General features: G+C 40.6%; 1 pseudogene; it reads right to left on the bottom strand.

Moving 5' to 3' along the window:
- Positions 1-8,445: 8,445 nt before the first annotated feature.
- Positions 8,446-11,211, bottom strand: LOC125298233 (annotated as a pseudogene).
- Positions 11,212-11,557: the final 346 nt, after the last annotated feature.

The raw sequence follows: 11,557 nt of genomic DNA, 5'->3' as shown, positions 1-11,557 counted from the left end.
TACCAAATAGATTAGTGATTGATCAAAAACATTACAATGTAATTAAGGCCACCCCAGAGAGCGGATATCTGCTTCAAGACGCACCAGAAGGCTTGGACAACTTCTTGAATCTTTCAGTCAGACTTAAAAGCCTTGGAAATTTGTATTCAAATGCTTTGCTAATCGTTGGCACTGCTTGCATTAGTATTTTCCAAGACAGCCATGGTCAATATGGATTTTTTGATCCACATGCACGCAATGCAAATGGCACAAATCACGAGAAAAACGGAAAGGCTGTCATGGTTTCTTTCCACAGTGTCACTGACCTGACAAACAGACTGTTACAGCTGTTTTACGGTTCATTTGAGCTCCATCCACTTCAACAGTATGAACTTTTACATATATGTTTTCAATTGGTGACAACTGAAGATCAAACAATGGAGATAAATGAAACCGAGACTGAACAGGATGGTGAAACAACTTTTGTCAGTATGCCACCAGAAGTTTTCAGCAAACTTGGCAAACTTCAGAAAAGAAGGACTGCTAGGAAACTGAAAAGACTACAGAACTCACAGACCTGCCAAAAAACACAAAAAGAAAAAACAAGAGAGATGGAGAAAAAACTGCATAAAACTGACACAAACAAGACAATATATAAGACAAAATATCGGATGAATCCTGATATACATCTAAAAGAAAACCAGCACTCCAGAGAAAAATACAACAAAAACCCATCCTTCCGGTTCAAAACGCAACAACGCAACAGAGACCAATACAGGAATAACCCTGCTTTTCAACAGAAGCAGAAACAATGCATCAGAGATCAATACAGGAATAACCCTGCTTTTCAACAAAAGCAGAAACAACGCATCAGAGATCAATACAGGAATAACCCTGCTTTTCAACAAAAGCAGAAACAACGCATCAGAGATCAATACAGGAATAACCCTGCTTTTCAACAGAAGCAGAAACAACGTATCAGAGATCAATACAGGAATAACCCTGCTTTTCAACAGAAGCAGAAACAACGCATCAGAGATCAATACAGGATTTCAACAGAAGCAGAAACAACGCATCAGAGATCAATACAGGAATAACCCTGCTTTTCAACAGAAGCAGAAACAACGCATCAGAGATCAATACAGGATTTCAACAGAAGCAGAAACAACGCACCAGGGATCAATACAGGAATAACCCTGCTTTTCAACAGAAGCAGAAACAACGCATCAGAGATCAATACAGGAATAACCCTGCTTTTCAACAGAAGCAGAAACAACGCATCAGGGATCAATACAGGAATAACCCTGCTTTTCAACAGAAGCAGAAACAACGCATCAGGGATCAATACAGGAATAACCCTGCTTTTCAACAGAAGCAGAAACAACGCATCAGGGATCAATACAGGAATAACCCTGCTTTTCAACAGAAGCAGAAACAACGCATCAGAGATCAATACAGGAATAACCCTGCTTTTCAACAGAAGCAGAAACAACGCATCAGAGATCAATACAGGAATAACCCTGCTTTTCAACAGAAGCAGAAACAACGCATCAGAGATCAATACAGGAATAACCCTGCTTTTCAACAGAAGCAGAAACAACGCATCAGAGATCAATACAGGAATAACCCTGCTTTTCAACAGAAGCAGAAACAACGCATCAGAGATCAATACAGGAATAACCCTGCTTTTCGCATGAGACAAAATAGCCCTTACAAGCCCGACCGTTCTAATTTCGTTAAAATTTTAACGATGACCAATCATCTAATATCTCAGCTGTCCAATGACTGATTTTATTTCTGAAATCTTCCCCGTAATGCTGACAACATAAGCTTCAATTTGATATGATTGGTTAAGGGGTTTATGGCGCGAAATGTTTTGGATACTTGAAGATGAGTCGTGAAAAAAACTTTTCCCTTCAGTCGTACATTTTAACATGGACCGCCAGATGCCACCTGCACTTCGTTGGAGTTTACCTCGACTGGAAACCACACAGCTGGATAAACTGAGGTAATATATATTTTACATAGATTCTAGTTATGGTTAATCTTAATTTGTAGTCATAAAATCATGTTATTTGACAGTAATATGCTTTCTCATCAGCGTCAACATTATGGCATAGCGGGGGCTAAGTGCATCTTCATGTAACTTTAGCTAGCTGCATTACTCTGAACTGCTTGCAGTATTCTCGTTTGCTTTTGATATCAGTTATTTTCATTTGACAATTTCATTTAAAAACCTGTTAGTATATAACCTGTAAGTAAGTTTGTTTTCTAGTACCAATTTGCTTGTTAAGTAAGCATTATATTGGCAAGTCAATATAGCATACCAAAGCTGAATAAATCAATGGGCAGCGTTTCTAAGTTATGCTTCTCTTACATGAAATAAGTTGAGCGATATTTTTACTCCTCTCAATATGTAGTTGTAGAAAACAAGATGTGAAATCACAGATCAAGCTTCTGTCAGAAATGTAGTGCTAATTAACGTATTGCCTCTCCTCGGGTTGTTGGCTCAGGCAGTTTGTAGTGAACTGTTTTACCTTGCTAACTTCTAAATGACAAACATCAGACGTGCTTGTCTCAACATTTTCTAAGATGGCATGACTTGATATTCTACTCTTCTCAATATGTAGTTTTATAGAAAACACATATCACATATTATGTCAGAAATGTCATTATTGCATTTAAGCAGTTAGTTACTAGGTGAAATGTAATCTGTCTTTATCTTAATGCCAGCCAGGCAATCAGATTTAGGGTAGCTAAACCCATGTGTAATAAAATGACTTTTCATACTTCTAAATATTTTTGAGTTACTCAAAATGCTTCAATAGTTTAGGCTACCTCTTCTTGTGTATGTATGTGCACACATGCACACATCTGTAGTTTTGGGATTTTATTTTTTAAATTAATAAATGTATTACATTTGTATGATTTTACTGTTGTTTCAGATGGAGGATGACAAGACCTACACAGACCTCCTTGCAGGCCTGAAGAGGTAGCTGACTGCTGATGAGCTTGCGCTCACAATGTTGAAGACCATGTGAGGATGGAGGAAGAAGGTATAGATTTAGGTGGCGTCGTGGGGTGGTGTAGACTGCCACTAAAACACTGTGAAATAGACTTGTTATGTTGATTTTTATGTTGTTGTCCCAGGCATATGTGGTTTTACCAACCGGAACGGGTGGAAGGTTGTGCTTAGTAGGCCGTCGTATGCAAACACACAGTGCAGGGGCATGGGACGAAGAGACCCCAGAAGAGTTTCACAGTTTTCTGGGATTGATCATTGACATGGGATTTCACTTCCCTCCCTAATATCCATTGCTACTGGGGAACCAAGTCTCTGAAGGGATCAGGGAGCGTTGACCAAATGAGAAATACATATTGTGTACACTTTTTCTCCATTGACATTGCTGTTTCAGTAGTTTCTTATTATTTCAAGTTTGGCAATGCAGAATCTGGTGTTGAACCTAGGTTTGGTAGCTACAGCCAGAAAGACTTTGGCGAAAATCTATCACAACAGCTGGCAGGCATTTCCGTCAAAATTTCAGCCTCGCCTTCAGCTGCTCCAACTACTACTCTGTCGTCTTTTCATCAAGTACATAAATTGTTGGCTTTGTTATAAAAACAATACATAATAACACTAAAGTAGCTTGTATGGCCTGGAGTTTAGCGGTAGGTGACTGCTTTTTTGGTAAACAAAATTGCTGTCAGATTTGGCATTCTACAGAAGGGGATGCGTTTAAGTTATGAGTCATAGGTCTTCTGTGTTTAACCTTCAGGTTCCCCACCCCACCTTTCCCTATCCTCCTCTGTGTGTGTGTGTGTGTGTGTGAGTTTGTGTGTATATGTATGTATGTATGTGTTTATTCTCAACAGGCTTGTTCTATGTAATCCACTTTCAAATTTTCAATCAATGTTTAGACACATTGATTTTTGAGTGATGTTGAAGTTGATTGTATTCCTAGCTTTTCATAAATAATACATTTTATAGATGTATATCATTTTCATATTACACTAATTTATATAAGGAAGTTGTATCTGTTGAATCAAATGTATTCTATGTCTCTATTCAGAATTGATCTTCAATAAATATACAGTATACTTATCCTGTATTACTGGTAAGGTACATGTTTTTCTTTTATATATCATTATTGTTGACTGTAGCATTTGCTTATATACAAATAAATGGTTTATTCTTATGGACCAAATAAATCTAAACCATTGTGTCTGACTTCATTATTAGTTTTTATGCATACTTTTATGTTTTTGGTGAGAAAAAGAATGTGAATTCTGTCAACATTCTAAATCCCGTTTCCTGCATTTTTTTACACTTATCACTTAATTTATCATAACTTTTGAAAGGTTAGTGATATTCCAATTCAGTCTTTTTTGTTAAATAGCCCACAACTTGCTGAACATGTCATACACTCTATATTTGTCTCTATCTCGTATAGAAATATGATGAAAATTCATTTTTATGCGAATGAAATTCAATTTTAACGAATTTCGGTATACATTTGGAGAGGATTTTCAAAGACTGTTCATTACTATATCAACATTACCATATGTATTTTACATCATTTGATAGAACTGACCCTTCTGATTACAATGGTATGTATATCCCATTGATGGTATGTATTATACTCAAAAGAAATAAGGTTTTTTGTGTAAGGAGGTCATCCGGCACCAAAAATGGAATGTTCGGCACGGGCACGAAAGGGTTAAGACACATCAAAGCCAAGATCCTAGATTTCACTCTCTACACCGCATGGTACACGGACGACACTTTAAATTGAGACAAACCAGAGACCTCAAAGCTCTACACACCATAAGGTGTAGCAACCGTATCAAGGACAAATACAAAAGGATTGTGGGATCTAATATTGGACAGGTCAGGATGGAAAATGTGTCTAATCCACTAATGAGAAAAGCTCAATCATTGTTTGAGTTGAATGTGTGACAAGGACCTACATATATTTGTACTGTATGTCACAGATGTTTATTTGCTAACCAGGTGAGACAATGTCAGTCCTCAACCTATTCTAAAGACCCTGAGCTTACATCCATGTGCTTAACTGGAAGGTATATACATCATTGTGAAGACAGCTGCACAGATCAAGGACAGTGTATGTTACCTGAAAGAAAAGAAGAGTGGATTTGTCATAGCTGCCATGAAAACCTAAAGTCTGGTCGTCTGCCATCTATAGCAGTGGCAAATAATCTTGAACTTGACCCCATACCAGATGAGTTACAAGGACTAAATGTACTTGAAAGACATGTCATTGCCAAGTTCATACCTTTTGCAAAGATCATCTCGCTTCCAAAGGGACAACAACGCGCAGTGCATGGAGCAGTAGTGTGTGTTCCTAGTGAAGTTGAAGAGACAGTTCAATCTTTACCCAGACCACCATCTGAATCACAAATTCTGAGGGTGAAGTTGAAGAGGCATCTACGTTACAAAGGTCATTTTCAGTTTCAGAATCTGGACATGAGAAAAGTTCGAACTGCCTTACTAAAGCTAAAGGATATCCATTCAGAATATAGGGAAATCTCTTTGCGGGAGGATGCAGAGGATGACTACCTTGAAACAACAGAATTTGCACCAACAGAGAATAATGATGAAGATTCTAGCAATCAAAATGAAGAGCAGTGTCCAGATGATGAATGTCAGGCTGATGAACAACCTGTTGAACAGGATGAAGGTGTGGCACAACAACACGCAATGGCTTTTGATTCATGTCTTCAGCCAGCTGATGTTGGTCAAGAATTGTTATCATTTGGAGACAATATTTACTCAATTGCAGGTCTGCAGAAGGCAATCGACCAGTCAACTTTTTCAAGACACCCAAATTGGAGTCTATGGCATTTCCAGTGCAATTCTGCTCAGGCAGGAACACATTGGATAAACCTGACCGCCCGGCAAAGATTTCCCCAAGCAGATATTTCAATGCAAGGCTGTTCAGCGCTGACAATCGTTTTTCAATGGACACGAATTACATTTTCTTTGCCCAATTTGTGACTGAGATGCATCTTGCCATGTCAAGCATGTCAATACAGCTACGCAAAGGCAAAGTGTTTACCAAAGATGGACGGAGAATAACTACATCTTTGCTGAAAGATCAGAATGAAGTGCAGAAACTTATTCGACATGGAGAAGCCACAAGATTCATGCAGCCATTAAGAGGAACTACTGCATTTTGGGAAAAAACAATGAAGGACCTCTTTGCATGTTTGAGACAATTGGGACTGCCAACATTCTTTTGCACTTTCAGTGCTGCTGAGATGAGGTGGCCAGAAATAATTGAAGCCATCAAGAAGCAACAAGGAGAAACTGTAACCGCTTCTGACTTGGACTGGACAACTAAATGCGACATCTTGCGAAGTAACCCTGTGACTGTCATCAGAATGTTTGAAAAGAGGGTGGAGGCTCTGATGAGAGATCTGATTTTGTCACCTGCTCAACCCATTGGTGAAGTGGAGGACATGTTTTACAGAGTGGAATTTCAAGCAAGGGGATCAGCTCACATCCATTGTCTGTTTTGGATTAAAGACGCCCCAAAGTTTGATAATGCTCCTGACGAAAAAAAATTGTGAATTTATCGATAAATACATATCATGTCAACTGCCTGATGAAACAGTGGATCCTGAACTACACAAAATTGTGAAGGAAGTGCAATCTCACAGCAGAAACCACACCAAATCATGCAAAAAAGGAAAAAAGCATTGCCGCTTTGGATTTCCCAAGCCTCCAGTGAATTCTACTCTTATAACCCTTCTACTCTTAAGACCCTGTCCACCTAGACCAGATGAACCAAACCAAAAACAGCAAGCAAAAACCAAGCTGAAATCTGTTTGGGATTTGTTGCATGATCCAGCAGCTTCATTCAGAACTACAGAAGACATCCTTGCACAGTGCAACATGACCTATGAAGAATTCTCCTGTTACATAGAGTCAATGACAGAAAATAGTGCTGTGATGATGAGGCGTGATCCCAAAGACTGCTGGGTTAATGGCTATAATCCACATTTGCATGGAATGCCAACATGGACATCCAGTATATCCTGAATCCCTACAGCTGCATCATGTACATGCTGTCCTACATTACCAAAGATGAGCATGAGATGAGTGAATACCTCAAATCCATTGTGCAGGATTCAAGCCATCAAAATGCCTCTGACATGGAGCAAATGAAACAGATCATGCAAGCGTATTAAAAAAACCGAGAGGTCAGTGTGCAAGAAGCTGTCACTCGTGTCTGCAGCTTGAAACTCAAGTCTTGCTCGCGCAATGTTATTTTCATTCCAACAGATGACAATGCATTGAAGATGAGCCTACCAATGAAACATCTTGATAAAGAGATCCTGATTCAGACAATGTATGGATGACCGGATTATCTGAAAAGTATAAAGCTAGGCCTGCAACAGCTGAATTTGAAAGTATGTGCATGGCTGACTTTGCATCTACGTACAGACTTGTCTATGGCAGGCAGAGAAATGGCAAACATGTCATACCACTTCAAGACAATATGGGACATATTCAGAAGAGAACAAAAGGCAAACCTGCAGTTATCAGGTACGCACGCTTTTCAGAACAAAAACATCCTGAGAAATACTATGGAACTTTACTGAAGATTTTCCTCCCATACAGGACTGAATGTCAACTCAAGATTCCGCCATTTCATACTTACCAATGTTTCTACAACAGTGCATGTGTCAAGCTCACGGGTACAGACTTGGTGACACCTGTTTTCAAAATTGTGGAAGAAAACCGGTTACGGTATGAAAAAGAAAACGATGCCATAGAACGTGCCTTTGAGGACTTTGCAGAAAACGGACCCATTGAGGACGCATGGGCTTTGCAGAAAACGGACCCATTGAGGACGCATGGGCTTTGCAGAAAACGGACCCATTGAGGACGCATGGGCCAATTTTGCTCCAAACACAGAGCTCCTTCGAATTGAAGCTGTTTCAGAACGCCAACCAATTGACCCAACAGAAAATAATGAGCAAGACGATGTACCAGAATACAGCAGAGATTCTGTGGCTAGAACAGCAGTACCTCTCATGGAATGCCCAGTACTAAGCTCCAGGGAGCAGCGAGAAATGTACCAAAACCTAAACCAAACACAAGCATCTGTGTTTTACAAAATAAGAGACTGGACTTTAAAATGCGTAAATGGACAAAAACCTGACCAGTTCTTTTATTTTGTTACTGGTGGAGCTGGCACTGGTAAGTCTCATTTGATTAAGTGCATCTACAATGAAGCGACAACAATTTTGAGAAGATTGCCCACAATGCATGAAGAAGATGATGTATCAAGACCAACAGTTCTGCTGACATCTTTCACAGGAACTGCAGCATATAACATCTCTGGAAACACATTGCATTCAATATTGAAACTCCCAAGGAGTCTTAAACCACCATATCTAGGACTTGGCAATTCTTTGGATGAGATAAGGATCATTCTGTCACATCTGCAAATTATAGTTATCAGAGCAGACCACGCTGGCATCCTCACCATGATTACAGTTGTGGTTACCAAATCCACGAAAAGAGCACTGGGTGAGAGCCGACTCATTGCCCGAGCATTCAACGTCATCCATCCAGATAGGCCCAACGCCATGGCCAAAGTAGGCACCGTGAGGCACAGACATGGCAAAACCACAGTCCAGCTGCCACCACCTCGGCATCTTTGTTGTCCCAAGAGTGGTCACATACAGTCCCCCATTTGTTATTATAATTTACCTCCACTCTGCCTGCACAGGGGTTGTTGCCTTCCGACAGTCTCACCTCGTGAGACTCTATGGATACATCATAATAATAATAATAATAAAAATAATAATACATGTGGTAAGCACCACGACTTTGACAAAATACGAGTTAACTAGCAATAAATGGCATTATTTGCAATGTCAAATACAGCCAAGAAGAGGACCTTCAGCGGGGAAAATAAGTATTGAACGTGTCAACTTTGTTTTTCAGGAAGTATGTTTCCAACTCATTGTTTTGGGGGGCTATAACATTAGAAATGTTGTAGAAAAGTTGTAGACCATGTAGAAAATTGCCACAATTTCGAAACCAGATTATTATGGAATGGCTAATTGTACAGAGAAATGTTTCATGTTTGTGTTTGATAAGTTCTAGTATACAGTTTGTCGTGAGTAGGGGAGAACCGGGACAGTTGAAACACTTTTTAATTAAACGCAATTTACAAAGCGATCGTACCACACTGAAAGCTAATATTTGGTCACTAGTAACCTACATCTGTCCTCTGTCAAATAATTAAATAAATAAAGCTTTGAACAAAACCGTTAAGGAATTATTACAACAAAAGTGGGATGTGCGTAATGTTTCATTCGTCCCTCCTGGTCGGGACAGTTGAAACAACATAAGGGGATGAATGAAACATACAGTTTAAGCCATATAAACGTCCAACAACTTCGACATTTTACTACATATCATGAATGGTACTCCCAAAAGGTTTTATTTTAGATAGATTGTTGAAGGGCTATACGTCTTTTTGCATGTCTGTTAACAACTCATTGCCATCATCGTGAAGCGTGTATGAAGCGGTTTTTGAAATATGCCCTGTGGATGATTCTGCCATGTATAGCTAGAATGGTAAGCTTTCCCATTTATATCATGTTTATATTGTTGAAAATGTCATTTCACTAGGTTTTTATGTGAGTTAGGCCACTGCACATCCAAATAAGTAGGCTTAACGACCCACCGGCCGTCGGTCTCCATAGGATAAAATGGGAAAACTCGACCCCCTGCCTGGTGGGTCCAAATGTATTTTCATCTTCCTAAAACTGTAGAGAGTAGTGGAGTACACTAAATGGTCTACTGAATAATCATTAAGTCAAACCTTTAAATGAAAAACACAATTTAACCGCAAATGAAGTTTACTTTTGCGCATCAAAACTCGTTTATCACCAGTAACTCCATGATAAAATTACATAGCGGGAAGATATTTGGCTGATAGAAGGAGGTTAACATGCTCTATGTTTTGACCGAAGGACGTCGGTCTATCATCATTACACTCAGAGAAAACTGGATTGTTTCATTCGTCCCGTGTTTCAATCGTCCCGGCTCTCCCCTAGTTTGTAAGACATTGCACCAAGAGTAATGGGTTTGGTGATGGACGCTTAGCTGTGTGCATAATGCAAAGTGCTCTGCGAACATTTTAACATAGAATAATGGGTGTGAATGTTGACACACTTTGTGTCATTCTGCCTCATAGAACTTACAAAAATGTTGCTGACAATGGCATTTCTCAGGTACTCCGGGATTATGCAATATATTGTCAGGAACCCTAGGGTGATGCTGTGATGAGGATTAGGTCAAGTATTCAAAATAACTAAGATGCTGTGTCATCATAACATGGATTAAAGGGATAGAAGTTCAGAAGTTCTCACCTTTTTTCTCGCATTTCCAGTTGATTTGATCATCACTTACACATTTCTCATCCATACCACATGTTCCACATACCTGGGTGTTGGGATCTTAAAAGATGGATCATTGAACAAAAACGAAGAAGATAGTAAAACACACATATATCAATCTGTCTGTATCTATCTATCTATCTATCTATCTATCTATCTGTCTGTCTGTCTGTCTGTCTGCCTTTGCATCTTTGCTGGAGACCACCTACCAGCACAGTAGGCCGAGTAGCAGAGGGACGAGCTGACCAGCTTGTAGACGTGGTAGTGCTCTGGACAAGCCTTGATGTGGATGCGATTGGAACTGAGCTGGCAGCAGTCCGACTCCCAAGCTCCACACACACGTCCCCTCACCACGCCTTGGTATGGCTCAGGGTGTGGGTTGGCGAGCCAGAGGGGAACGTCCGTGCCACACTTGCACCTCTCCACACACCGCTTCGGCATCCGGACACTGTCGCCGCCCAGGAAGAGCCGGTACCAGCCGTGCCAGTTCTCATGGCTATCGCAGGCCGGGGAGACGGGGTCCACTCTGTGGTCGGTCGATCGCCAGGACTGGTAATGTTGGCAGGGGTCAGCGCAAGTCGGTGTGCCACCATCGACACTCAAGCAGTCTTGTCCAGGTGGGCACAGGACATCTCCGCAGCCAAACTGCACCGAGCGAAGCTCTAGGTCAGCACTGAAGCGATGATGGCCGATGGTGGACGTCTCCGAGGCTGAGAGCGTCACGCAGTTGAAGGTTCTCACACACGGTTGGAGGCGGGCAGGGGGTGTCGGACGCAGAAGAGCATTCATCTATGTCCATGCAGCCGAGGTCTGGCTTCCACTGGTAGCCATGAGGACAGCAGGGGCCGCCATTGCTGCATGCCACACGATCGCGACACTCAAGGCCATTACCAGAGAAACCCTCTTTACACACACACTTAATATGGGCCGTGGAAAACTTTGGGTTCTCTTGAGCAGATGTTGTTGAGAGACAGGTTGCATGTTTATGGCAGGCTTCACACCTAGTTACCACCGAACCTAAAAAATAACAACAACAACAACAACAACAATTAAGCAAATTTATGTAAATGGGTTGCAACAGAAAATACAGCACACATATGATTTTCTTTGGCAACGTTTACACCGTCAGTTAAAT

This window comes from Alosa alosa, chromosome 7 (assembly GCF_017589495.1).
Source record: "Alosa alosa isolate M-15738 ecotype Scorff River chromosome 7, AALO_Geno_1.1, whole genome shotgun sequence".
Lineage (NCBI taxonomy): Eukaryota > Metazoa > Chordata > Actinopteri > Clupeiformes > Clupeidae > Alosa > Alosa alosa.
Note: the sequence above shows the minus strand (reverse complement) of the source record. Positions and strands in the feature narration are given on the sequence as shown.